At 49.1% G+C, this 26,369-nt stretch overlaps 1 protein-coding gene and 1 long non-coding RNA gene across 2 annotated transcripts in view; both read left to right on the forward strand.

Annotated features, from left to right (window-relative positions):
* CD58 (CD58 molecule) overlaps positions 1 to 12,237 on the forward strand; it is a 50,379-nt gene extending 38,142 nt beyond the window's left edge. The window contains exon 10 of the mRNA XM_076348642.1: positions 10,212 to 12,237. The gene's annotated coding sequence lies outside the window, so the exon portion shown is untranslated. The remainder of the gene's footprint in view (positions 1 to 10,211) is intronic.
* A 1,304-nt stretch (positions 12,238 to 13,541) lies between these two features.
* LOC143165202 (uncharacterized) lies at positions 13,542 to 19,658 on the forward strand. The gene is made up of 2 exons (XR_012996222.1): positions 13,542 to 15,075; positions 15,183 to 19,658. It is a non-coding gene; the product is annotated as an uncharacterized LOC143165202 (long non-coding RNA).
* The last annotated feature ends 6,711 nt before the right edge of the window (positions 19,659 to 26,369 follow it).

Consider the following 26,369-nt stretch of genomic DNA (forward strand, 5'->3'; position numbering starts at 1 on the left):
AACAAATTTCCACGCAAAGATGTCCTTTGTCATGTATATTGTGGTAAGGGTAAACCTGTAGCTTGTTTTCCTGCTTGAACAAAGGCTTGCTTTCTGTCATTAATATGAGAAATAACAGTCCAGAAAATGATTGTTTGGAGGAGCTGGCTGAAGTTGCTCCCAGAAACTATACCAGTTCATCTAATACACTGCATTCATCCTGTGCAATTTAATACTAAACAGCATGCAGAAGTCTCACATAGGGTGTGGTTTTGAAAATTCCTTGATACCTGATATTATTGACTTTGTTTCCAAAACAAAAAGCAACAGCCTTCAAAAATAGTAAGCAGTTGTGGTTAACAACCGCAGTTGCCAGAAGACTTCAGCATAATTAATGGCATTTTGGAGCTTTATCAGCAGAAAACCCCACTTACATGGCAGGCTGACATTAAGACCAAGAACTACAGGCTGTACAGTATCTCACTGCCTGCTTTCACGCACTCACTTTGCGCAGTGTCTGCTGTGCATGAGAAACTTCTACCCACTGGTAGAAGTATAGAGTTTGCAGTTTTCAAAGCAAGAGTGAAGCTCAGGGCTTTTTTTAATTGGTGATGTTGTTTCTTTGGTTTTTATGATGGGTAGATTTTTTTTTTTTCATAGGGATGTGAAGCCAGACATTTGAGAGAATAAATTGACCCGACTTCCTGCCAGTTTTGGTGACAGCATTTGCAGTGCCATTCCCCATGTCCCTCTCTCCAAATGTCTCCTGCGCAATAACTAAAGAAGAATAAACTTTCTATTTTCTGTGAAAAATTTGTGTCCAATCTTGTCTTGCAGTGAATACAAAACTAGGCAGTTTTCAATAGCAAAGAGCAGATGCTCACTCGAGATGCAAACAGTTACTTTTGGTTCATGTACGACTTGAGTCCAGGAAATGCTGACTGTATTCCAGGAAGCAAGCCTGCCTTCTGCCACCTTGGAGTCCCAGCTCATGCTGATGTTGAGACCTGATTATTGCTAATAACAGAAACTCACAGTGAACAGAAGCTGCTGCTAAGTACTTCTGCTCACAAGACACATCCCCATTGATTCCTTGGTCCTGACTCTCCTTTACTTTATACTAGCTTTCACCTATGGAAGCAGTGCCTGCAGGAGATGTTGCTCCTCATTTATCCCAGACTAAATGAGATCAGAGCTCGAGTGCTGGTGTAGAACTGATTTTATGGATTTTGGGCATCAAACTCAAACCACAGTTGTCAAGGCAGCTTTGCGTTGTGCTGATGTGCACAGGCTAGCTTTCAGTTGTTTGCAAACACCCTGTCCTGGATCTAGCTGTGCTGGTTGAAAAGTTACACCGTCCTCGCTTTATCGTTGACTGTGCAACTGTTGGGAACACTCTCTAATAGATTACAGTGTGAAAGCAGTCATGTGAGTGGGAAGAGCCTTCGTTGGTGCCCGAGAGCCAACTTCACATGGAGCTCCACAGGCAGAGTTGTGAGGACTGGCTTCCAGGAGCAGGACTGCAGCAAAAGCTAGGGACAGCAGGAACACCAACAGGCGGCACGGTTGTCTTTTGGGCAGGCTTGTATCTATGCCTTAAAACCAGGGGCTGATAATACCTGGCAGACTGCAAGGAGGTGACGCACACCCTATGTGGCACGCTGCTGCTGGAACACAATGCTCTTCAAGCGGTAGCAGGTTAGTTTACTGATACCCAAAGCAGCAAAGGGGAGGTGAGCTTGTGTGCTCCCACTGTCTCTGGGTGCAGTTTGAACTGTGGCGTAGGTACAAGGACACGAAACACTTCTATGGACCCTAATGAGCATGCGAACAAAATTCTCAGGAGCTTTGCCTTAGGGTTGACCATAAGGGGACTTTCCTCCTTAAAAGGTGGTGAGTAGAGTTGACCATGGGGCACCATGTGGGCCGCTGTGGCTTAACTAGTGCAGTCATGGGAGAAATCTGTGTATCCTATGCCCAAGGATGTTGGGCAAAGTTTCTACTTTGTCAAGTTTTATATGACCCCAATATAATACTTTGGTATAATGCAGCTTCTGCTTCATCCCTGTTGGATATCTGAGGGCGGGCCTGTGAGTCCTAAAACTTCACAATTTTTTTCTAGCAGTTAGAGAGACAAACTGTGTCTCTCTACCTAGAAAAATTCATTCCTAGCCTTACAAATCTCAAGTTTTTTTCCCATTTAGACTGTGTTTTCCTCTTTTATCCTATCCAGTTGTGCTTGTTTGCCATTCCTCTTCATTGGGGGATTCAGTGCTCTTTGAGTATGCATTTTTGATCCTTGTTTGGTTCCTGGAGGGGAGGGGGGAAAAGAGAGTGGAGAGTTGGACCAGGAAGATGGAACAGAGGGGATCTGAGCGATGAATGGTAGGTGGAGGTAAGTGCAATTCAGGTCCAGAAATTCTGTGTACAGTACTGCAAAACAGAGTGGTTTTTTAGGGCTCCAAGGGTAAATTAGTCTCAGAATCATCTCTTGAAATGCTTGCCTTATGCTGCAATAGGCTGTGTCTTGCAGTCCTGGCAACGGAGGAGCCATGCCTTTCCATTGATACCAGCATTTCCCTGCTAGTTCTGGTTGAGAATTACATATTCAGACGTTTCACTTCCAGTTGCGAGTTCTCAGTTTTAAGTGAATGTTAAGCTAACCTACATAACTAAACTAATCGAGGAAAGTCGTTGGTGGTGATAGTGTCTGTCACTCAAGCCAGAGGACAGTCCCAGGGAGACAACATTTGAAAAAGAGGTGAGAAGCTTTAGGTGCCGGAGTGGCAGCCTGAAGCTCTGTGTGTCCCGGTGGTGTTGCTCTGCCGGGGCAGGACTTGCCCTGGGGCAGGACCTGGCAGTGTGTGTGGTTTTTCCCAGGTTCCCTCTGCTGTGTGGAGAGGGAGGGTTTCTAGGGAAGGCCGTTGATGTGGGGGGAGAGAAAAGGGCTCCTGAAGATGAATCACCTATGGATTAGCTGTTTTGCATTAAGAGCTGTAGGAGGCAGGTTGCTGCCCACTTACTCAGACAAAGGGCATTTGGTGAGTGTGGGGGAGGCTTACCCTCTGGGATGGTTTGTTGCAGATGTTTTCAAGGGCCAATAATTTTTTTTGTCTAGAGGAATTAGAACTTGGCAAAGACATGCGATGTTTTTTATTATCTTTAGAACATCAGAAAGAGGGGCCTGGACCCTTTGGGGAAATGATCTCAGCAGCAGCATCATGATTTAGGGTAATGCAAGACCAGCAGACAGGATGGGCCAAAGTTTGGATTTGAGAAGAGGAAAACTTTAAGAAACTGGCTGTGTGACTTTATGGCTGAGGGCCAGCCCATGGGGGCTGGGGACTTGTTCCTTATAAAAAGATGTTGTGACCCAGGGATGCTGTGGATCTCATTTCCCATTACACATAGACTGCTGGTGTCCTGTGCTTGTGTGCTGGGCTCTGGGGACCCTTCTGCTTCCCATCTCCACCACTTTTCTTTTCCCCCTCAACAGCAGGAGGAGAAAAATTTTGCCAGGGCAGCAGAATTTTACCACTGAGGAGTGGCGTGGGTTGCATGCAGAGTTTTATTGCTCAACGACCTTGCACGGTTGCTAAATTACATCTGCTCTGAAGCGTGCCAGCGTCCTAAGAAAGTTTTGCTGGCTTCCAGTGGGTGTGGACCTGGTTGGTTTCTGCGGCCAATCTCGCTGGGAAAAAGGTCACAGGAAATAATACCTAATTTGGGACCACTGTTACATGATCCCCAAATATGTCAGCGCATGGAATGCAGCCAGACTATTTCCTGTTCTTTGGCTTTGTCATGGCTCTGAATCATGACCTTTGCTCAACAGCACCAGTTAAATATGAAAGTCCTCTGGTTCAACCCTGCAGTGTATCAACCGGAACACATTTAGTAGGCTTTTTCTAATCGCTATGGTGTCACAGTGGTAACAAGTATATGGTGAATTGAAACATTGTAATCATAAGTAATGTGCTCCATATTAACAATTATTTATTATCTGGCTGTTTTTCCATTCTCTATTTCTGGAGCCAAATAAATTATGACAGAAGTTCATTGTAGTGGCAAAATCAAACACTGAAAGATTAGACAATGCTGAATTAAAGATTTTATGCACAATCTTCCCTTATTCCCCCTGTACTTAATGCATTTCTGAAAACAGACTGGTATTTTCAGCAGATTCCTGTGGCTGGTAGTAAATGGATCCTCCTTCAACATTTCATTTGATTTTTTGCATTAACTTTGTGTAGCCCCCTGGCTTTCTCTTTTAGGCATAATCCAAGATACACTTTAGAGTAATTCACTTTCTTTCAGATGTTTTTGAGTTATAATGTTCAGACCATAGCCTCTGACCATTTCACGAAGAAAAATTTCTACCTTCTAAGACAGATGGTACGGTCCCCTTTTTACAGAGGGGCAAACTGACACAAAATGAAAGTATGGCCAAGTCTGTCAGATGCGTTCACCGATTAGGGAGCATACATGACTAAGTCTTTGCTTTCCTGCATGCTTGCGTAGTCTTGGGGCCTTCGTATGGTTAAGGTAGAGCTCCGTTCACCTTCAGTTGCAGCTACAAGCTACTAGCAAGATCTTTTGTTGCACACATGGGGAAGCAGGGAATGCACAAACAGCTTTAGCGTGGCAATCCATGTATGAATTCTGTTTGGGTGAAACTCTGTGTGTTTAGGCAGCAGAGAAGATGGGGTTCCCTGTGCTCTTGTCCTCCCCTTCTGCTAGAAAGAGAAGCAGTGCATTCAGGAGAAAAGTTGTTTGTAAATGAGCTGTACAAGCTGGTGCTTTGACTTGTTAAGGAGAGACCAATGATGTCTGGAAATTTTGTGCTTCATGTGTGTGCTAATGTTTATGTTCTGTATATGTGCCTGAATGTGTGTGCATCTGTGTATTGTGCACTGCTCATACAAGGGAGGGAAGTATGCCGAAGAGGTAAATTCTTAGCCTCTTAGTGCGCTGGAGCTTTTAGAGTAGAAAGGGTTTAAGTTACAACAGTATTTGCTAGTAGATCAGTGCTTGTGTGGGGCTGTGAACTGTTTGGGGTCTGTTTTCCCTCGATGCAGCAGTCTTCACTGAATTGTGCTGGAGCGGATGTGGGGAGAAGGGTGCTTTCTTCTGCTGAAACAGTAGGACGGTTAAAATCCGTGCAACTGCTGGCCCAACACAGACATTTGGCCAGTGTCTACCTTAAATATGTATTTGACTGAATGTTTTGGTTTATGTGGAGCTTGGGGGAGTTCAGACAGCAGTACAGATAACATCCAGTTCTTCAGAAAGGCATTTAACAGCCTTACGTTGTTTTTGTCTGCCTGCCCACCTCCCACCTACGTCTGCCCTGTTTACGCCGGGGATGTAAAATGTCAGCCTGACAGTTCAAGTGTGGCAAAATAGCAAACAAATGTGAATAATGGGGAGTTTCTAGCTGAGGCTACCTAACATGGCACCACCTGCCATCAGCAAGAAAGCATGGGTCTGTGAGTGTCCAAGAGTTTGCTGTACAGTTTCAGCCCTGGAAGACCCATGAAGGTGGATGCATCCCTTTGCTCTTACCAGTCTTACCCATTTTAAACTCCTGGCTTAGGAGCAGGGGGGTGTGTGTTTGTGTGTGTATGGATAGGTGTGTGTTGTTACCTACAAGAGCTCTAGGCTCAAGGGGACGTAATCCTGACCTTCTGATAGAACTCTATTTTCTTTCATACTGTAAATTCAGGAACTACATGATACGCTACCTATTTTCTTTTGTTCATATCTAAATTGTCTCCAGATCCTCGGGCCGAGGACAAAGTCCAGTATAATACATTGTTATATATCTGTGGAGGTGGTATGAGTGCTACATTATATCTCTGAAGATTATTTTTTTGGGATTTCATCTTTTTTGTATTCATCATTTTGTGAGCATCCAAGACACTGCCTCTGTGATGAGAGCTGTTTCACCCATAGCATCATTTCTCTCTCCCAGCACATCATAAGGACAGTAAAAGGACAGTGGTTTTGGCACCCATTCCACCCAGTTTGCATAACAGTGGCATTATTGGCATTTTGAGCATGTTTCTGTATGTAAAAGGTATGTAAAATGTCAGACCTTTCAAAATCTCTCAGTGATTTGAGGTGTCTTACGTTCTTAGCATCCAACATTAGACAGGTTAAGGAGCTTGCTGGGATGACACTGTCCAGAATCTGAACTTTCACAGGGAGTTGCATTATCAAAACTGCATCAGTTATACCAAAGTAATAAAGTCATCTATTACCTTGGGATTGGCTTAAAAATCATGAAACCTTAAAAGAGTAAAGAAAGACAAGAAACAGCGTGGGGCTGGAGGTCCGACAGAAATAAATACCAGACTGATTCACAAAACTGGGACATCTTGTTTGCAGCGGGTGGGAACTTGGATGCCAGCTCTCCGGCAGAAACACGGCGGAGCTGGACACACAGCTCTTCCCTAGAAATGTTTTCCTGAACTTGACTGCAAGTTCATCCTCTGTGGAAACATTTCCAAGTGCCTCTGACATGACCGGCCAGCAGGCACCGCTCTAGCATCAGCAATTGCTTGGCTGCTGTGGCATCTGTTTGGGAAGCGCTCCTCGCAGTCCTTTCCAGCTCCCTTTTACAGGGGAATGGTGTGGCTGTAGCTCAAGGCACCAGTTGGGCCTGAAAAGCTCAGGCATGGCCCGAGGGGGCTGTGAGCTGGGTAGTGGGTGCTTCCTGTGCTTCCTGACACAGGGAAGGGGTTTCCACAAGATTTGCGCTTGGTTACTGCAGGTGGTTCTTGGGCTTCTCCTGTGTTTCAGTACACGTAGATGTAGCAATGAAGTGTTACTGGCAGGTAGTTGGCCAGGAGGGAGGTAATTTTAACAGATTCTTATTTAATGCTCTGTGCTTGGAGGTTTCTGGAGGAGCTACCTGAGTGGATTTTCAAAGAACTGGGAAAATGGATTTCCTAAGGAAAGGCTGTTGCTTACTGAATTGGATTTTAGCCCTCGGAGTGCCTAGTGACTTGCAAGCAGGTGCCCTTGTGCAAACACAGTTTGTGTACCCCTCAGCCACATCCAGACACGACCTGTTCTAGTGCACTTCTTTCAATACAGCTGCAAACCCCCCCGCCCTTCCCTCCACCCTCTGGTCATACAGGTTTCGATCCCAGACTATTAAAGCAGTGCAAAGCCTGCATATTGCAGACTAGCTGTAATTAAATCTCCCAGCCGCAGAAGTAGTTTAAACAGGTACAGCTGGAACTGACTGAAATTTTTCTTTACCGCCTTCTGGGCTTAGACCAGAGCGGGGATCCTGCTGCCTCCCTGGAACAGGTAGGGGAGGGAGCTGTAGGAAGAGGGCAGAGAAAGACTGTAAAAGGGACAGCTTTGTCAGCTAGAAACCGATTGAGTGACCTTTCTGCTCTCTGGACTGAAGTGGGACAATTTCCTCTGTGTGCTGACATTTGCTCCAGCCCTGTCCTTCTGCTGCTTTCTTCACCTCCGCTTCATTTTGTAATTGCCTTTTGCATTGTTGGTTTACCCCACCCATCCCCATGCTCCTTCCCTTCAGCGTCTCCTCTCCAGGGATTCCTCTGCATGAACCTGGCCAACACAGGAGGTATAAAAAGAACAGCCATTGCTCTGCTTTTGTTGCCCAGTCCTTCCCGTTCCTGTAGGTTGGGTCTGTCTTATTTGAGATCTCATGCCACTTACGGCTTCTGTTTGAGAAGAAGAAAAAGGTATGAGGATCCTTTTCTTTTTTCCTTTTCTTCTTCCCGTGCATATCTCCTGGGGTACTCAGAGTTTGACCTCTGTGAGTTCTCACACCCTGGCTGGAGCTGCGGGAGAGTCAACTCTTAAACAGTACATCATTTCTTACTGCTATTTTGTGCGTCATTGTGTTACTGTGTTTATGCAGTTGTTGCTTGCAAACAGCACTTTGTGAGTTTGACTTGATTTCCCCTCCCCTCTCCGCTCCTCTGCCCTGTTCTTGCTGTTTTGTCTTTCATTTGTTCCTGGTTTTGTCATGATCTAGGCTAGACAGACTGGAGACTTTTAGGCTCCTAAAGACCTGCATTTCTTATGTAAGAAAACAAGTGGAAAAAACACTTAATCTTTTTCCCTTGGACTGAAATCCTACAGGCTCCTTAATCTATTATGAAGGCACATAAAGGGCATAAGCGGCATTTCTTTTCCTTTGATGGTCATCTTTAAGGGGGGGGAGGTGTGGAGGAAAGACAATTCAGTTGATAAAATGAGAAACCAAGAGGTAAGGTTCCTGATTTCCCTTCTCAGAAATCTTCTGCCACTTGTTGGCTGTCTCACTCAGAGCTTGTCACTTAAATTTTGTGTCAAAGTTTACCTAACTGTTAAAGAATAGCTGTTGCTACATTTTCTCAGGCTCTTGCCTGCAGGGGGTGATTATGGAAAAGGTAACATTTCCCTTAACGGCTGAGCTGCAGTCAATTTAATTTGCAATTTGTTACGAAATGGTAGGTATTGTTTTACCTTCCTTCATCCCCAGGCTGGGGGAATGGCACAGTGAGTTCCAGAGATAAAGGGCTGAGCCAAATAATTACAGGCCTGGCTCCTAGGGGTGGCTTGAGGATTAATGGCTTTTTTGTACAGCACTCGGAGATCCTTAGCTGAAATGTGCTTTTAACTCTGGGGCACTGCGGGCTGGAGGTGATGGGTACCCCCGGACTCTGGCAGAGGTCAGCACTGGGAGGATATCAGATCTTTTGAAGCAGAGATGGAGCTCCAGTGATGTGGCTGGCCAGGCACAGGGGGTAGGTTTATGTTAGACCTGGGAAATGCTCCTGTGTAGGATGGGAAGGAGGGAGGGCGAGCCTGTCCCTTCAGGCTTGTTGCTTTTAAGCAGATGTGGCTGCACGGAAGAGAGACCTGAGGAATAATACATCCAGCAAATGCTTCTCTAGCCATCTTTCTGGTCTTTCTATCAATCAGCAGTCTCCCAGCTGGTAAGAAGAAGTCAGTGCTCAACTGTCATGTATAAGAAGAAAACAGCTTGAGTTGCCTTCTGATGCCACCCAGAGCCTCCTTGGTCTTTTCCCCTCGGGAATCCATGGGTGACCTCCGCAGGTTGCATTAAGCCAGAGCACTGCATTTCAAGTGTTTTGAAGCTAATTTGCCGCAAAGGACCACAACTCGTCTAGGCTGGGACACTCACTGTCATTATCACAAGTGAGGAAACTTTTCTGTCAGGTGCCTGCACAATGCTGGAGTCCCAACCTGGCTTTTACAGCCCTAGAAGGAAGTGCTGAGTGCGTTGCTTTCTAATCTTGCCAGGGAGATTTTCAGAGGGGAGGCTGTGCTGTGGGAAGCAGTGTAAGATACGGATGGATCCAGCCAGCTTGTGCTTGTTTGAGTCCACAAGCAGTTGCCAAGGGCCAGGCACTTGGGGAAAGTTCTCCCTGTCCCATGGGAGGAGCACGTGCATTTGGAAAGATCCTTGAGCGCAGCAGCTGTGGGTGGTGCAGGAGGGGAGAATTTCTCCCCAGGTCTCAGGAGTCCCTCGGGGTGGTGCAGGGAGCAGTCCAATGCTCCCAGCATCGTCCTAAGCAGCAGCTGGTGGTGCTCTGTGTCAAGGCTCTCCTGGCACCGAGGTACAGGGACTCTCAGGGGGCTGAGTATGTCAGCAAGTGCAGTGACCATGGGGAAACGGGCCAGGTCAGGTTATGGCTGGGGAGTCTGCACTGTACAGATGCAGTGAGTCCATCCCAAATCCTTTGCTACTCATCCCATACTGTGGGGGAAGGGAGAACAGCTTATCTCCTTCCCTCTGCAGCACAAGGTTTCAGGAGAACATCCAGCATCTCTGAGCTACAGAACATCCTCCTTTCTTTGTTGTCTTCCTGTAAGAGGCATGTTTTAACCTTCTGTCCATTCAGTTCTCAGCCCACCACACAGCAGCAGCATGTCTATGGCCCTTCATCTGGTAGGACTGTGTTGCTTGTGCTGAATGTCCCCTTCTCAGTATCTTCAAACCTCCCTTTGGGTTTGGAGATGCCATCGATCCATGCCATAAATTCCTATCTTGCTAAATCACTACTCTCTGCAGTATGTCCAAAGTCTTCCTGCTAAAAAGCCTTTTAAAATGACTGCTAGTAGTCAGGGACCTCACCAGTGTCAGTATTGTCCATCTAGTTGGGGAGAATTTGCTGGGGAACAGACCTGTCCTCTGATCTTTGTCAACTCTTTTTTTTTTTTTTTTCTCTTTGAAGCTTTGACTCCTGGCTACGGATAATGCATGTAAATGTCCATCTCCACAACCCCTGCCTCTGGAGAGCAGCTTGCTGAAGAGGAATGAAAGGGCCATGGGAATGATAAGCATCACTTTACTATTATGACCTTTAAGGAGACGGTGGGAGGATGGAGGAGGAACACAAGGAAGACAAGACCACACAGACAGCACTTAAGGCAGGAGAGCAAACCCAAAGGGAGTCCAAGAGACTATCAGATCAGAGGGGAGGAAGAGAGATGGAAACAGGAGACGGAGCAAGACTGGCAAGGAATGGCAGAGCCACCTTCTTCCTGTTTATTCCAGGAGCGGCAGGAGCAGACCTGGGGCTCTCCATCCATGAAAAAACAGCCTTCTGTGCACCATTCTCCCATTTTCCTGAAATCTCTGCTTTTGCTCCTCCAGGCAACCATTAATCTAATATTAAGCCCCTTAACCTCTCTAATTGTTCCCTTTCAGTGTCAGCTGGTTTCCTATTAACCTTTCAATCTCTCAGTAATGCAGTTACTTCTGACTCCAGCCAGCCCCAGCTCTAAAGCTTTACCTCCGGCAGTGAATTTTCCAAGCTTTCACTTTTTTTCTCTTTCTTTTCTGTAATGATTATTACTGCTGTTAAGGAGCCAGTTTGAACCAGCCTCTAAGTGCACAGGGCTGAACCAGTTGGAGTCTATAAATAGCCCTTCACTAACCTTGTGCCTTATTTCATTAAGTTGATTGGCTTCCCTCTCTCCACCTCATTGCATCTCTCTCACCCTCTCCATTATTGATGCTGGTTCTTTTGTTGCTATCTGAGACATCTGCTTGTTGATAGCAGGGTTGATCAGTCCTAGGTTTTCCTCTCCCGAGCAAAATAGCATTGTTGCTGGGGAAGCATCTCTAGAGTTTCATAACAGAAGGAAAGCAGGGGGTGAGGCAGGCCTGAAACAGCAAGTCGGAAAACGTCCACACCATGCAATAGGAAATTGCATAGCTGAGCACCAGTCACAGGGACAGAGTTTGCTGCCTATAGGCTGGGTTTCTCCTGTGACACTTAATGTGATTATACTCAAATGCAGTCTCCTGTGCAAATCCCATTGTGCAATATCGAAGCCAAGGCGCCTGCCTAAGGACAAATGGCGCTGAAGTTCAAATCAAGAGTGCTGGCCTAAAGCAGACATACGGATCCCAGAACGCAATGTGAACTGTCTGCTGCATGTGAGACAGGTCCTCTGGCGACTTTGACATCATTAATCAATATACTACTGCTGCTTGATCCTGTATCCTGGCAGAGCATAGTTTGCTTCACTGGCCATTGTCAAGTCGCAGCTCAACAGTGTCTGTGCTGTGCCCCCTCTAACTCACCTGCTTCTTTTAGTGCTGATGCAGTTCCTGAGCTCTGCTCAACCCTAGTACCTCTCCCCAAGGCCTGCAAACTGCTCCTTTTTTTCTAAAATGCCATGAATGTTTGCAGTGAAGTCTGAGTTGGAGCAGTTGCATGAGGTGCAATCTCTGGAGTCAGTGTAAATCATGGCTCAACATTACAAGGTTGGGTCTGAGTTGCACTTGCGAGCTGCTTGTGTGCAGCAATGCAGTGTGGCAAAGCATCTGCCGGTGCTTCACAAGTACTAAGGGTGTTACTGCAGTACTGTAACAGGTTTGGTTTGATGGACCCAGCAACAGCAATGGCTTCTACAGGTGGGGAAGCACCATCTCATCACAGAAGAGCAGGGATCAGGGATCCAGTCATGCCTCTGTTTTGCTGCGTGCCGAGGGGCAAGTTCTTTCCTCACGGAGCCTCATTTTTCCCCAAAGAAAGAAGAGAGAGACTCAGAGGAAGCTCTTCCAGTCTGTGCTTAGGCTGACATTTACAGCCTTTTGCTTCAGCTTGGAAGAAGGATTTGTGTGTCTAAAAGCTCCTCTGTTTTTTCTAGCTGTATCATTTGTCTAACACCAGCTGTTACCTTTCCCTGAGAGTCCTGCCTCAAAGTCAACAGCGGCTTACCAAAATAATAGGATCTATTCTCTTCTGCTCTCTGTGCAGCTCTGTGTGTCCCTACTTGCCCACTTACTGCTATTCCTTGTTGCTGGAGGGCAGATTCTGGCAGCGACGAGCCTTTGTCTTATTTTCTGGCAAAAGACCTCGGTCTGCAATAGGGCAGGAAAGACAAACAGCAAAGAAATGAGAGCTGGTAAAACCGTGGTTAAAGGAGAAGGTTAACTTCTGGTGGCTTCTTTTTTAACCACTGAGTTTGACAGGGGGAAAGGTTTGTAAAAGCCCTGCATGTGTGGAATGCCACCCGCTCCCAGAGCAGCTGGCAGCTGGCACTCGCACCTGTTTAATAATACAGGTTCTCCAGGATGGCCGCGTGCTTGCTGTCCATCACTTACAGCCTCCTTGACTTCATGTTTATCCTTTTAAATCCTCGGGCCTTGCCTTCGCTCCCATGCCTTTTGGGCGCCCAGGACCCACCGAGACAAAGGAGGCACTCTGGGTGCTGCAGCGGGGCCCCAAGGTGGTCACTGGGGCAGTGCCTCCCTCCCACCTGCCCCTCAGCCCTCCCAGCTGCTGTTCTGGCTGCCATTAATTATGGAGGGAGCTCAGGAAACTCTTCACGTCATGGCTCTGGGTGCCTCATGGCAAATGGGTTGGTGGCTGAGCCTGGTCCTCAGGGTTCAAGCCCGGGATGTTGCCCCTCATTTGTGGGAGAAAGGGCAGCCCAGAGGCCTCTCTGGTCCCTGCTGAACCGTGGGGCAGCAGAGGAGGATTGGGTGCTGCTTCCCCCTCCTGGGCTTGCCAACGGGTGCCATCTCAGGGCAGGCACCATCTTGCAGTGCTCCCCTTGGTCCTGAGATGGTGCCTCAGTGGAGTCTCCACAAGCTTTGTGGTCTGCCCGTGAAGAAGGGCAGCCATCTTGCAGACCCCACCAGTGGGGGAAGGTCTTGTGGGGACCACTGCTATGGCTGTGGACGGGGTGAAGCCCCTGAGGCCAGTCATCTTGCAGACCCCACCAGTGGGGGAAGGCCCTATGGGGACCACTGCTGTGGCTGTGGATGGGGCAAAGCCCCTGAGGCCAGTCAGCACCCCCCTAACAGAGCCCCAGCAGAGTGAAGGGCACAGCCGGGCCCCAGAGGAGGACTCGGGGGCAGAGGCGAGCTGGGTACCACTCTGAGAGCAGGGTTTAGCTCCTCAGGCACCTACGCTGGAGATAGGAGAGGAAAAAAACTCTCCCAGGTTACACCAGGAGGTGCCTGCTGTAGGTGCAAATGAGTGTTTACTTTAGCACAGCTTGTTTTCTCTCCACCTCTACTCCCCCAGGAGGAGGAGGAGGAGGAGGAGGAGGAGGTGCGGTGGCAGAGGGAAGGGTCAGGGAGCGGGGAGCATGGCTGGTACCGCTCCCCCCCATGCTGCTCCCATGCCAGCAGGGTTTGGGGGCTGCTCAGAGCCCCTGCAAAACTTCCTGGCGCACCTGCCCTTCATGGAGGGTCCCATGCTGCCTACGGAAAAGTCAAAGCCCATGGAGAGCCCATTTGACCCGCTGATGGGCGTGTCGCCCTTCTGCAGCGGGCGCTGTGCTGTCCCTAGCTGCCGGGAGAGGGGAGCAGGGCTGACCGGTGCCGGCAAGGCCTGGCGGGATGGTGTCATGTAGCTGCAGAGTGACACGGACTGCCTTGATGTCTCCCTGTCTTGCCTGCTGAAAACGCTGCCTTGCAGTGAAGGTGATCCGGAGTCCTGGGTCAGTGATGCAGAACATGTGTTCAGAGGGGAAGCCGATGGGAGATGTAACTCAAAGCAAAGCTACCCCTGCTTTTTTGATTTGCATTACAACAGGCGAATGGTATCAGACCTTCCTTTAGCTACACTCCAGATGCCCATTTTCCCTGGCTTCTCTGGTCCGTCTCATCTAGTCCCCTTCCCTGGGAAGCTTCCTAAATATTTACCCCAGTGATCAATCATATGACCGCAGTGTGGCAATGTGATACGGCTTTAGCTGTGCTAATCAGCTTAGCCTGGGCCCCTGACCCCTGTCATCTTATTTTAGGAAAAAACTTTACACAGTGCCTGGTGAGGGCTGTTCAGTCCAGAGGATTTAAATCCAAAGTGAAAAAAAGCACCACAGACTTTTGCTTTTTTATTTTGTAGCCAAAATTCAGTTTACCATTACAGCTTCTGATTTGTCATTCATCTAGGAGGAGTTGAGCTTTGAATAATACACAGAGGTTTCAATTGCATGGTAAAATATTTGACTCTTTTGACTGTTAACAAAAAAATACCCTGAATAGTAAATGTTGAGTGCTTTGGCTGCAGCACTTAAGAGATGCTCGGTCATCCAAATGGACTTGGACACTGAATCACTTCCTTCCTTTCTCCTCCCAACTTTAAATGATGTCCTTTCAGGCAAAATGGGCTCCAGAGAAAAGAACAGTGTTTGGTGCGGGTGACTGGAAACATTTACCTTGAACCTCAGGGGGTTTTGTGGGGGAGACACCAGAGGAGAGATGGGCCTAAAGATAAAGATATTCTTGGAGTGTTTTTTTCTCCACAGAGAGACATCTCTACTCTGAAGCACCAGCAAAAGTCAGAGATGAAGGAGCAGCCAAGAGCAGCCAAGACCCCAACTCATCAGCTGGTCAGCCAGTGATGCGGGTGGGAGAAAGTATGCTGATAGCTATGTCTCTTTCCGAGGCTCCAGGAGCATAGTGCAAGCCCTACAGACATTACAAGAAAATATGAACTACATCATGTCTGGAGGAGCTTGTTTTATTCTAGAGATGAGTACTAACAACCTTCTCTCCACTGCATAATCTCTGAAGGGATCAGACTGGCTTTGTGAGGGAGAGACAGACGAGGGCAAATTAACTATACTCAGGTAAAAGAATAACTGGAAATATGTTGTTGTGTAAGAGGAGGGTCTGGCAGAAACTGAGTATCTTCCAAAGCCTGAGAACTACTACCAGTGACAGCTTCTGTCATCAGCCCTGCAGGTGAACATCCAGGTGCTGCCAGGCCAGGAAGCATCTCCAGATCTGCCTGAGGGCTTTCCCAGCCCAGCCCAGCTGCTGCAGCAGCCTCTGCTCCCAAGCTTCTTGAAGTACCATCCAGATGCAACAGGAGGATCTTCAAACTCCCTGTTTGCCACACCTCCAGCCCTTCCCCCTCTCTGTGGAGCGTGTCCTTGAGTGAGTTAATCATCCTGCTTTCTCAGCAGCTGAAAAGATCCTCCTTTTTAGCATTCCAGGGGAGACACAGCAACTGCCCAGGCATAGTAGAAGACTTTGAACATCCTCAAGGTTTTGAACTTGTATTGTCCTCTTGACACCCGTGACTTGAATATAGTCTGGAACTGATTAACTCAGCTGCTTCGCTCTCTGGAAGGGAATGTTCTTCCTGCAGTTAAATATTTACTCATCACTGCACATGGACCAGGCATTACAGAGGCTGGGGCTGCATTTGCATTTTCTCCCCATGAATTGAAAGAGAAAGGAGCATCCTCTGGTATTTCAGTGCCGCCATTTCCATCCTTCATGGTAGTCCAGTCATGCCCAGTTCAACCTAGCTGTCCTGTTAGCTTCAGCAGCATTCCTAAATCCTATGGCCATGAGATTTGTAGCTCACACCATGGGGACCCCACATTGCACACCCAAGAAATACCTCGGTTCCAAAGTATATCCTCAGAGAACAGCATGAATCGCGTTTCTGAAAATCACATGTCTCTAGCACTTAACAAACGCCTTTGCATGACGTTACTTTGGAAGAGGTAGAGCTCCCCCCTCCCCAGCCTTCCACCAGCAGAAGGACTTTTATGGTAAAAGTATTTTCTATCTTAGGCAGCACCACAGTGAAGTGGTTAAAATGGGAAAATCTGAAGCATCAGTATGGGCTTTTAGAAACACTGGGACATCCCCATCTTCCCTCCAGCTCCTACCTGCTGTAAATGCTGATGTGTGTGCCTTTGACATGCCGATGTAGCCAACAGGTACCTATCGCCCGCCTCTACTGCTGCGCAGCATCAGACTGGGAGTCGGGGATTTACACTGCATTCAGAGAAAGAAGAACAGACCAGGCTCCCGTGGCTGCTGTGGGGCACTGACTCCTTCCCTGGGAGCAGAGAAAAAGCTGAAGGGCGCATGGAGGAAGTAATTGAGCTTACGGAGCCCCCACCCAACAGCCCTGTCCATGGGGACTGTCCTCCTGGCTGCTCCGTCCTGACTGTGGCAGGGCAGAGAGAGCCGCTTGCCAGCCCCAGGATCAGGTCTGGCCCCCAGGACATCAGCAGCTACTAGGTCTGTGGCGGGGAGAGAAGAGAGGCCGGGAGGTGTTCTGGCTCCACACAGGGCTGAGCAAATGCAGCAGCTTTTGCCTGGGAATAGGTGCAGTCCCTGGCCACTGCAGTGACATTCCTGCTGCTCCTCCTGGCAGAGGGAGTCTCCTGTTTCCTCTGGCTCAGGCAGGGACTCTTTTTCTTTTTCTCCATCTCCATGGCACCTGGCTGTTAGCTTACCATGTCAGGCACCAATGATAGCAACCAAAAAATAATACAACTGTACTCAGTTAATCCATAGGAAAATCCCACATTGGCACACAAAAGGTGGAGACGGCACTCACGCATTTTCCCCCAGGGGCCTTGGGCAATGGAAATTTTCTCAAGCTCCATTCATTAACAAAATAGATGAGCAGTTATGTAAGGTCACGTGAGGAAAGTGGTTGGGCTTTGGTCAATGAAAGAGTTAGTCACACATCATCGAACTTGATGGGACTGGGAGGAAATGTGGAGCCACCCTTTTCTTGTTCAAGGACTGAAGAGGGAGAATTTTAGCCATAAATCCTCATTACCCCCAGAGCTTGGGCACCACCTTTACAGACTATGCATTGCAGAAGGCATGTGGTGGTGCTAAGCAAAAGCAGGGGGTTGAGATCTGTTGAGATCCCCCCCACCTTCCCCTTCCCGGATCACTCACCCCTCCTCTGAAGGACTTAAGCAACCACCTGATGATTTTGGGGTGCAATTGTGCTGTTGTGTGCCCTCCCAGCCAGTCTGCTCTGGAAGCACTTGGGGGGGGTACGTAAAAGAACACAGTACAATTCAGCGGTCACAGGGCAGATAAAAATCTGCATTAGGGCTCTCAGGAACCACTAGGACATTACTAGGACATTTAGTTGGGGGAGGATTTTCAAGGATCTCTTCTGAAACTTGCCTGTTCCCAAAGTTTGTTCCTAGTTTGGAACTGTTGTGTCTCCAACTTTGAATCAAAGATGACACCCATCGTATAGAATTTCCCTTGGACTGACTGCAGGAAGCAGAGAAGATAGGGCACTGACTGGGATCCACATTTGAGTACCCAGTTAGCTGTGGTCTGGAATAATATTCTCCCACTTCTCACTGGCTCTTGTCCTCTCTCCTGGGAGCCCAGCCAGGAGTCCTCCTGTCTCCCAAGTTTGGGTTACCTTGGCCCTTGGCTCTTCTTAGCTTCTGCTTTGGGGCTTGCAGATCTGACTTTTAGACAATGACGTCTTGCAGAAGACAATCAAACCAGTTTTGTTTTCTCTCATTTGCTCTAATCCCTGGATGCTGAATAACCAGCTTCAATCTGCTTGTGTACTTTCACCTTGCAGCCAATCTCTTGAAGGTCATTTCAGACCATTGGGCTAGCAGGGCAGCAAAGCTTGGCTGGCAGCCTCCACGGGACGTGGAGCAGCAGTCTCCTGGCACAAACTATCAGCAGGACTGGTGGCCTGACTAGTACAGTGGGTGGAGGAGGCCTGGAAAGGGAAACTTGTATGGGGCAGGTAGGGAGGATGTGGGTGTCAGGGTGTACCCGAAGCGTTGTTTGATGCCTGAAGACTGGGAATAAGTGGGAATTGTGTAAACCAAAGTCCCTCCCACATTCACTGATCTGCCCCGAGTGCTGAGGTTGTGAAACCCTGGAAACCTGCTGTGAGGAGGTGCTCACTCTGACAGTGCTGCTCAGGGCATCCTAACCCACCTGGGAGGGGCTGCATTGCAGGGTGCAGATTCAGCCCTCAGTAAAAGCCCAGCTGTCTCCCTGAGCAGATGGTTTCCAGGAGGAGCCACATTCCTGACCATGAGGAGCTGAAAGGACCGTGTACGGGATATGCCTTAAAATAGACAGAGATATAGGAACAGAGTTCAGGTTCCAGGCAGCGTGGACTTGCTGGCATCTCAGGCGTTTGTTCACGAAGGCAAGTGCTAAAACTACAGCTGCCTCAGCCTTGGCTGCAAGTGTCACTGGTAGCCGTAGGGTCATCTTCACTCAGGTAAAGGATTCTGGTTGAGATTTTTTTTTTTCCCAGCCAAATTCCTTTCTGTTTGATTGTTTTCTGCTTCTCTAAAAGCCAAGCTGAGTGGGAAATAGATTCCCCCTCTCCCAAAGGTTCAAGGTATTGAGGAAAAATATGTATCTTGACTTGAGAGAAAAAATTAAAACTAACTTTTCAAAGAATTTATATTTTGCTAGGAAAAAAAAGCTCTCTGAAATATTTTATTTCAGTAACCTTAAAATGTTTTCTTCTGTTTTTTAACAACTGTTTTAAACCTGTCATGATTTTTTTTTCTTTAAAAATGTCTAAATGTTATGACACTTAGAAAAGAGATACCCTCAGCAGTATTTCAAGCTGAGAAGTTCTTTGAAAGCAGCTCTTACCCGGAAATGGTTTGGTTGTGAGGAACCGGCATTAAAATTTGAGAAAAGTTTGGCGAAAGGTTTCCAGCAAGTTCTCCTGAAACCTGTATCTTTGAGCTGTAAAGCTGTTCCTGGCGGTTTGCAAACCAAGCATTGACGGGTTGCAAGACAGAGCTTCTTGATGGCAGCTGGAGAACTCAATGAGATTAATTTCTCTTGGCTTCCTTTCTTACTCTTGCTACGTAGTTTGGCTTTGCTCTTTGAAATAGTTCTTATATGCCCCCCGTCGAAATAATACACCAATGATGTCAGTGGTTCCTGTAAAATACTCGGAGCGTGCAGAGTCTGCAGAGTTCAAAGAGCTGTCGGGACAGTGTGCTGCAGGTAGGAAGAGCCAAGAACTGGCAGGTCAGGGCACAACATCAGTGACCAGAAGAAGAAATCAGTTTTTTCTTACTGCCCACCTTGTGCTTAGCTCTCCAGCCAGCACAGCCTGACTGCCTTGCAGCGTCTGCTGGAACGTGTGGCACCAGGCGACGGCGTGAGTTAATTATTAAACAAAATGGAGTCATTATTCCCTGTGCCACCACTGTTCCTCACATAAATCTGCTGCACGGTAGAAAAACGGTCCTGTGCAATGAGAACAAAGAAACCTTTTCAGGATGAGCAGACTTTCCTCTGCTGGAGAGCTGCTCCCACTTCACCTCCCTGGAGATAGAAGAGTGATGCACTTGGTCTCCATTAAGGTGGGATTTGGTAAAGACAGATGAAAGTGATACAGAGACTTGCGGCACTGATTTCCATGAATAATCTCCCCAGCTGTTAGCCTGGGTCCAGAGCCATTTCCTTATCAGAGAATACATTTCTACTAGCAACATTTCAGAGTCTGGAAGGAAATATTTTAAAGTTACCTTTGGCGTTTCAAGGCTAGCACAATTTCCACTGACCTTCCCTGGACCTCTAGACCCCAGATGAGGTGCAGAGGCCCCAGCCGGCTGTCAAGCAGCAGTACATATGAGAAGACAGACTCTGGGACAGAGGTGGTGAGATAGCATCCAGTACTTTAAAATCCATCTGTGACTAGTTTCACCTGACAGACACACAGGAAAAAACAAAGGCTTACAGGTGAGCTCCACAGATGCCAGCCACCCAGGAAGAGGTCCCCTTCGCCGAAATAGCTGGACACCCTACCTCTGGGAGGGGATAGCAGAGAGCCAGTCTGGTTTCTCTGCTGTGAAGCCCCTCTGAAGCTCCTTTCACACAGAGGGGGAAGGTTCTCTCCTCTGTGGCTGCTAAACATGGCAGGGGTGGGAGGTCCGGAAAGGGCGTGTGCTGGGGCAGGAAGGGTGCATGGGCTGAGACCCCTGCAGAGCTCCGGCATGCCCCCCAGCTGCAGGAGGGCCCTGGCTGAGGGGTAGGCAGCTGAGATGCTTGCAGTGGGTCGAGTCAGCTCAAGGGACTTGGGTGTTGCTTAGATGTTTGGCTCACATCCATAATGTGGCGTTCAGGTGCTTAAACTACTGTGTGGAGACAGATACTTGAGCCTCTGCCTTTCACCACCCAGCAGAGCAGCCCCATGGAGGCAGAGTGCTGCAGGGTGGCTGGGAGGAAACAGATGGGCAACACTGTCTATTTCCCCAGGGATTTACTTCCTGAGGATTTGTGCTCCAAGCACTTTGGCAGGCAGCCTCTGTACACTACACAGGCGTTATGCTCTCCCTGTGTTCGCTGGCCGGTGCCAAGCTGAGTTGGTCCTTTACTGCTCTTCTCAAAGGGGGCAAGCGTCTCGTGGAAGGAGTCCCTCCCCTTTGCCACATGCTGTAATAGCAGGGAAACAGAAACACAGAGGTCCTGTGGCCTAGGCAAAGCCAAAAAGCAAGGTGACTGGCAAGGCTGGCCGTGGGAGCAAGGACTCCTGGCTCCTGGGAGCCAGCCGCTGGCCTATATTGCTTCCCTGAATGTTGTATAAAGGGACAACACTGAGCACACACTTGCTCCTGCTGGCCTCAGTCAGGTGTGTTTGTGGTGGCTCTTGCTTTACCTGAAGAGTTTACCTTGGCTCTTGCCCTATTGCTTCACTGGCACCCTGTGAAAGGACTGCAACGACCCTGGTCATCCCCTGGATGCAGAAGGAGTGTCTGGAGTAGACTGAAGAGTCAAGAAATGAGCACGCTCCAGGGCTGGCTACAGGCTGGCTAGCTGTGCTTGCAGGCCTGCTAATGCCCAGCCATGGCTGAATGTGGGGCACGTGGTGAGGTCCTGTCCCACTCCTTGCATGTACTGCACACCTCTGCAGCACTGTGCTGTGGCCACCTTCCTCGCCTGTGACCCCATGGGCTGCACATGGCTGCTCAGCCTGCACTGTAGCCTCTTGGCTGCGATGTTGGGCATCATCCCCTGTGTGGTGCTGGGTATCGCTGCATGCCCAATGCAGCCCCTTTTGATGAGGCACCTGCTTCACTGATGGCTCACGCCGCCAGAGCCACCCGGCCATACACCACCTCTGCTTCAGGGACACAGATGCTGTGTGAGAGGTCTGTAGTAACCTGCAAAGAATGTTCAGTGGACTGCTAAAGGAAAGGAAAGCTGGTGAGAAAAGGAATTGACACCTGGCACTCCAGGGCTGTGTTGTCCGTTTTATCACCAACTCTCCTTCATTCTGCTCCCCATCCCCTTCTCCAGACAGCATCACAGGGAGATGGTATGAAGGGGCCCATATCTGTAAAGGCTGGGGAAGCCTGGACGTGAATAAAAGGCACGGCTGAAAGGCTGACCTGCTTCAGGGTCACTGCACTGTTTCATTCCTCACTGAAGCAAGCAAGGGCACATCTCCACAGGGAGGGGGGACAAAGCCCATATCCTTGCCTGTGGTCTGAGTTGGCTGGATGTGAAATATTTCGGGAGAGACATAGGTGCATGAGACCTGTGGCTCACCTGTTGTACCCTGCCTCTCGGTGTCTGTAGTCCGCATGCTTTCCACTTTCATATGTTTACTGCTGGCATGAGCCATAAGGGAGCTTTCCTCTCTTTTTCTTCTCTGTCTCTCTCTCAGCAGCTCAGAGGCTGTGTGTGACCAACCGGCTCTAGACAGGAGCTAACTGCAAAATGTGTTAAACGAATGCTGGTCCTCTATTTCCAAAATCGGCTGACCCAGAAAGCTGCAAGTACACATGGCAAAGCCCCCTCTGGTGCCTTCCCCACCGGGGTTTCTTGAGAGTTCAGCTGCCTGAGGATATGGGAGCAGGCGGGTCACTCTCAGGTCATTCTGGGCTGGTTCACAGTGACCCCCTGAGCTGCTCTTCTCCCCTCTCTTCCTGCCTTCCTGCTTGTCAGAGTCTCAGTCTAACCCTTGCAGAGGAACAGACACCCTTCTGTAACTGGACAGCCTGTCTTGCCTGCCTAGGACCAGGACCTTGCAACTCAGTGCTTTGTGGACTCTCAGCATCTCCACTACTTCATAGCCAATAGGCATGCAAGTGGTTTCCCAGGACAGCTCTGCGTAAAATACTTCATAGAATCATAGAATCATAGAATCATTGAGATTGGAAAAGACCTCTAAGATCATCGAGTCCAACCGTCAACCCAACACCACCACCCACTAAACCATGTCCCTAAGCGCCTCATCTACTCGTCTTTTAAATACCTCCAGGGATGGGGACTCCACCACTTCCCTGGGCAGCCTGTTCCAATGTTTCACCACTCTTTCAGTAAAGAAATTTTTCCTTACATCCAATCTAAACCTCCCCTGGCGCAACTTGAGGCCATTTCCTCTTGTCCTATTGCTAGTTACTTGGGAGAGGAGACCAACACCCACCTCGCTACAACCTCCTTTCAGGTAGTTGTAGAGTGCGATAAGGTCTCCCCTCAGCCTCCTGTTCTCCAGGCTAAACAACCCCCGTTCCCTCAGCTGGTCCTCATAAGACTTGTTCTCCAGACCCCTCACCAGCCTCGTTGCCCTTCTCTGGACACGCTCCAGCACCTCAACGTCCTTCTTGTAGTGAGGGGCCCAAAACTGAACACAGTATTCGAGGTGCGGCCTCACCAGTGCCGAGTACAGGGGCACGATCACTTCCCTACTCCTGCTGGCCACACTATTTCCGATACAGGCCAGGATGCCATTGGCCTTCTTGGCCACCTGGGCACACTGCCGGCTCACGTTCAGCCGGCCATCGACCAGCACCCCCAGGTCCTTTTCCGACAGGCAGCTTTCCAGCCACTCTTCCCCAAGCCTGTAGCGCTGCATGGGGTTGTTGTGGCCGAAGTGCAGGACCCGGCACTTGGCCTTGTTGAATCTCATACAGTTGGCCTCAGCCCATCGATCCAGCCTGTCCAGGTCCCTCTGCAGAGCCTTCCTACCCTCGAGCAGATCAACACTCCCGCCCAACTTGGTGTCGTCTGCAAACTGACTGAGGGTGCACTCGATCCCCTCATCCAGATCATTGACAAAGATATTGAACAAGACCGGCCCCAAAACTGAGCCCTGGGGAACACCGCTCGTGACCGGCCGCCAACTGGATTGAACTCATTCACCACAACTCTCTGGGCCCGGCCGTCCAGCCAGTTTTTGACCCAGCGAAGAGTACACCTGTCTAAGCCGTGAGCCGCCAGCTTCTCTAGGAGAATGCTGTGGGAGATGGTGTCAAAGGCCTTACTGAAGTCCAGGTAGACCATATCCACAGCCTTTCCCTCATCCACTAGGTGGGTCACCTGGTCATAGAAGGAGATCAGGTTGGTCAAGCAGGACCTGCCTCTCATGAATCTGTGCTGGCTGGGCCTGATCCCCTGGTTGTCCCACACATGCCTTGTGAGCGCCCTCAAGATGAACCGCTCCATAATCTTCCCCGGCACCGAGGTCAGGCTGACAGGCCTGTAGTTCCCCGCATCCTCCTTCCGGCCCTTCTTGTAGATGGGCGTCACATTGGCAAGCCTCCAGTCGTCCAGGACCTCCCCTGTTAACCAGGACTGCTGATAAATGATGGAGAGCGACTTGGCGAGCACCTCCGCCAGCTCCCTCAGCACTCTCGGGTGGATCCCATCCGGCCCCATAGACTTGTGAGCGTCCAGGTGGCGTAGGAGGTCATTGACTGCTTCCTCTTGGATTACGGGGGGTTCATCCTGCTCGCCATCCCTGTCTTCCAGCTCGGGGGGCCGAGTACCCTGAGGATAACTGGTCTGCCTGTTAAAGACTGAGGCAAAGAAGGCATTGAGTACCTCAGCCTTTTCCTCATCCTCAGTGACAGTGTTCCCCCCCGCATCCAATAAAGGATGGAGATTCTCCTTGGCTCTCTTCTTGTCATTAATATATTTGTAAAAACTTTTTTTGTTGTCTTTAACGACAGCGGCCAGATTGCATTCTAGCTGGGCTTTTGCCTTTCTCATTTCCTCTCTGCACGACCTAACAAGATCCCTGTACTCTTCTTGAGTCGCCTGCCCCTTCTTCCACAAGCGGTAAACTCTCCTTTTTTTCCTGAGTCCCAGCAAGAGCTCCCCGTTCAGCCAGGCCAGTCGTCTTCCCCGCCCGTTCTTCTTACGGCGTACAGGGACAGCCTGCTCCTGCGCCTTTAAGACTTCCTTCTTGAAGATCGTCCAGCCTTCCTGGACCCCTTTGCCCTTCAGGACTGTCTCCCAAGGGACTCTCTCAACCAGCGTCCTGAACAGGCCAAAGTCCGCCCTCTGGAAGTCCATGGTTGCGGTTTTGCTGGCCCCCCTCCTTACTTCACCGAGAATGTAGAATTCTACCATTTCATGGTCGCTAAGCCCAAGACGGCCTCCGACCACCACATCTCCCACCAGTCCTTCTCTGTTAGTAAACAGCAGGTCGAGCGAGGCACCTCCCCTGGTAGGCTCACTTACCAGCTGTGTCAGGAAGTTGTCTTCCACACACTCCAGGAACCTCCTAGACTGCTTCCTCTCTGCCGTGTTGTATTTCCAGCAGACATCCGGGAAGTTGAAGTCCCCCACGAGAACAAGGGCTAGCAATTGAGAGACTTCTGCCAGCCGCTTGTAGCGTCCCAGCAGAAGCAGGGTGTCTCCAGTACGTGTCATATCACTTAGGCTCAGCTTAGCCATAAGTCACTGTTTACAGATGTATTTTGTTTACTTAGAAATGCAAGTGAATCTGGTTCACGGATAGAGTCAAGTTACAAAGAAAACACACATGCAGAATTCATGCAGAATTAGGATTACTCTCAGCAGAAAGAAGTCCCTTCAGGTGCTCAGGATCTTGGGTAACTTGTGAGGCTGACTGCTCTGTGCCCTAAACCAGGACTGAAATGCTGAGAGAGGTCCTAGAGCTTCATCTTTCCTGCCTTTGGTGTTAAAGGTGACTGAAGAGGTTCCAGGGCTCTGGATACTGGCTCTGGGCAGCCAGCACCGTCTTTCTCCTAAAGAGGAATGGACAAGCCTTCTTCACTTGCCCCTTGCAAACCTTAGCTTCCTTAGCTGTTGTGATGGGAAAATGCATGGAATTAAGTCATTTTATCTTCCCTCCTTCCCAAAAAGCCTTTATTTATTGTTTTTACTTTACACCTTGACTGGATGTTATTCCTGAATTCGGATGTTAAAGTGTTTTCCCATGCCTGCAGCCTCCCTGTAACCGTACAAGCTACAGATTAGGAGATACGTATCATAGCAAGGGATCTGGCCCAGTGTGCGTCTTTCTTCCTCTGCTTGGAAAGAGCAGGGACAAATATTAGTTTGAGATGAAAGTGAATGTCTTCACTTCGTTAGAAACAGGGCACTGATAATGACTCTGCCTCACATGCTTGGCTAGCCTTGTGCCATGCCCAGGGAGGCTGCCAAACTTGCATTCAGCTGATCCCTTGCTATCTGCGAGGGAAGGCAGAGCCAATGCCCACTCAACGGGACTTTGTCCTCCTGATGGCAGGCAGCTTATGAAACGTCAGCCTTTGCGTGCGCTGGCATGGCAGAAAGGCTCTGGCCCTCACAATAGCAGCGTTCTCTGTGGACTCAGCTGGCAAAGGCTAGCACAAAGTTAAACCTGAGCGCAGGCAGGCTTGGAGCACTTTTCAGCAAGATCTCATCAGTTATTGGCAGTACCCGAGGCAACGACTGTGGGTTGGGTGGGCTTTCCACAGCATGAGTATATGAACGATGGTGTGTGCATGCATATATATATATGTCTATACTTGCATGCATTTTCTGTACGTGTAGACTAAAAGCCACAGACTTTAAGAGCTGTTAATAATCATCCATGATGTTTCATATATTCTGTGTATGGGGGACAGGGCAGCGGGGGAGGCCGGTCCTGTCTTAGGGAGGACCATACTACCCAGACACCGTGCCTTGGGCTGTTGCTGTCACAGCACTCTGTGCGTTGCTGCCACAGACCCTGTTTGCATGGAACACATCTTTGCCAATGCAATTAAGTCTTTCCTGTCCAGAGATGCTTTCAAACTGTGAGAAAATCCTGTTCTGGCTTCTGTAGTCCTTTCAAAGGGTGGGTTTAGCTGTTGCATTGATGCCTTTGTGTTCGGATCTGCTGCCGGCAGGATCAGGTGCA

The sequence above is a fragment of the Aptenodytes patagonicus genome, chromosome 1, assembly GCF_965638725.1.
Source record: "Aptenodytes patagonicus chromosome 1, bAptPat1.pri.cur, whole genome shotgun sequence".
NCBI classification, from domain to species: domain Eukaryota; kingdom Metazoa; phylum Chordata; class Aves; order Sphenisciformes; family Spheniscidae; genus Aptenodytes; species Aptenodytes patagonicus.